At 35.5% G+C, this 2379-nt stretch overlaps 1 long non-coding RNA gene across 1 annotated transcript; it reads left to right on the forward strand.

Annotated features, from left to right (window-relative positions):
- The first annotated feature begins 367 nt into the window (after window positions 1-367).
- On the forward strand, window positions 368-971 carry LOC311089875. Its single transcript, XR_014607771.1, has 2 exons — window positions 368-620; window positions 678-971. It is a non-coding gene; the product is annotated as an uncharacterized lncRNA (long non-coding RNA).
- The last annotated feature ends 1408 nt before the right edge of the window (window positions 972-2379 follow it).

Genomic DNA, 2379 nt, shown 5'->3' on the forward strand with positions numbered 1-2379 from the left:
CCTGTGGCTTCCTGTGAAAGTTATGAGTTGATACAGAGCGTTCACCGTGTCTGTACACTTTCAATCCTGTTGTTTGATGTGAAAAGAACAGATACACGACGACTTAAAAAGTCTACAGGGTGTGGCTGGCATTTCGACTTTCAGATGCATATAACCAAGCAGCTCGACCAATCCGGATTGTAGAATGCATGTCGCACGCATGTCTTATACAAGTATGAGTAATACTGCATAATGTAGACTCTATTTACTGTAATATGGCTTTATGCACCAGTGCGGTCACACTAATGTATAATGGATTCAACTGTGACGCACCCGTTCCTCCTACTGGGAAATTCCGTGGTGTTTCTAAAAGGGCAATTTTGGTGATTTCAAGAGCAAAGAAAATGGATTGGAAGGAGTGGGAGGTAGATCCGCCATCTTCTGAAGCTGATGTACAGGATCTGGGCGAAACTGACAAGAAACTAATAAACGGTGTTACTGACCTGATCTATAAAGAGGACGGCAGCCCAAGACCTTTTAATAAATAGGCTGAACAATATTGATCGATAATGAGAGTCTGAACTAAATGTAATTTGCATCACTATAATGGTATAGGGTGTGGCATGATTTAATTGAAATTAGTTGGCATATATTTACTTGCCTTTTACAAATATTTTGGTTTAATGTTGTTGTACAAGAAAATTATTTTCTTTCTTTTTTTTCATATTACATCCATCAGTCAATCATTTATCCTGTAGTTATTTACTTTCTCAATTGCATCCATAAGAGAGTATTGTATGCTTTCATGAATTTGTCCATAATGATCACTTCTATTGATTTATTAACTCCAGATCAAGGTCTTATTTTGTTGTAATCTGCAATTATATATGATGAATATGGTTGCAATAAACATCCACTCAAAAAGGTGAATGTAGTTTTATTGAAAATATAAAGTTCCTTTTTTTAAGAGTGAATAAAACATTTCTCCAGCATTATGTGTGGTTTATTTTTGGAACAAGTGTTCAAGACACACAAATTCATTAATTTATCATGCATTTAATAATCCTTTATTAACCTTATATCCTGACTCCAATGTGATCATGTGAGATATCAAGAAATCCGTAAAACCATAATTCTGAGATTAAAAAATGTATTTAGGCCTTTGTTATATGTAATTTGTTTTTATATTATTTTTGAATGTGTGTCAGTCCGCTATAGTATTTTTCTGCCTTCTTCTTCTGAGCCATATGAGGATGCTCACCTCGTCTGGCGACTGCTTGCTTGGGATCGGTCTTCGAGAAGAAAGGGCGTAGTTCTGGCTTGAACACTGGGATGGGTTTAAGTGTGGACCAAAGAAGCTGGTTGATGACGTAACTGCAATGAGAAGTCAAACTATCTTTACTTAAAATTTTCTTATATCTACTGAACATGTTAATTTCCTGTCATCTCTTGGAATATCTGAAAACCAGGTTTCCCTAATATCTGTCATTATTAGCAGAACACATTTTACACACGGAGAAAACCAATTGTTTAGTCAATAATTCAAGAAGGTCCAGACTTAAAGCTCTTGATTCTAACTTGAAATGAATCTTCTTATGAAAAAGTAGTTCTTGTATTGTTTCATAGCATTTGTTACAATAAGGATATACAGGTAAGACCATTGATGGCTTCTCGTTACCATTAATTTAAAAAAAATCTTTCTTTTTAGCATTTATTATGAAAAATAGAATAGGGGCTCAAGCCCCTGCCCCTTTTGCCCCTCTCTGATAAATGTAAATAATAATAATTATTACAATAAATATTATAATAAACAACAATACACTTATACACCATTGTCACTAAAAATAATAATACAAAGAAAAAAAAAAGATTTTTTTTAAAGTGCCCTTTTGGTCCTTCCGCTCCTTCCCCGGAGGAGGTCTGTGCACGCCACTGCTCAACGGCTTCAGGAGACTACAGGATGTGGCTGGCATTTCTGCTTTCAGTTCCAAATAACCAAGCAGCTCTACCAATCTGGATAGCACGCATGTCTTATACAAGTATGAGTAATACTGCACAATGTATTATTTCCTGTAATAAGGCTTTATGCACCAGCGTGGTCACACCATACGCAGTTAGATTGCTATAATCTGAGATATTTTAACCAGCACTACTGGCTAGTCCAGAATCTGACCAATTTAGAAATACTGTATATCAGCGTCCCTTTAAAAGCAATGAAGACATCACAATACTCGTATGTGAAATAGAGAAACACACAAAGAACCATCTTTTTCGTTCTCTCCCAAACGCTCTGCTTTACATATAAAATGAGAATAATGCAAGCTAGAGATACACATGCACAACACAACCATACAAACTACTCCATATAATCATATTGTATACAGTGCTTTGTATATTGTG

Source organism: Abramis brama, assembly GCF_963993115.1.
Source record: "Abramis brama genome assembly, chromosome: 9".
NCBI classification, from domain to species: domain Eukaryota; kingdom Metazoa; phylum Chordata; class Actinopteri; order Cypriniformes; family Leuciscidae; genus Abramis; species Abramis brama.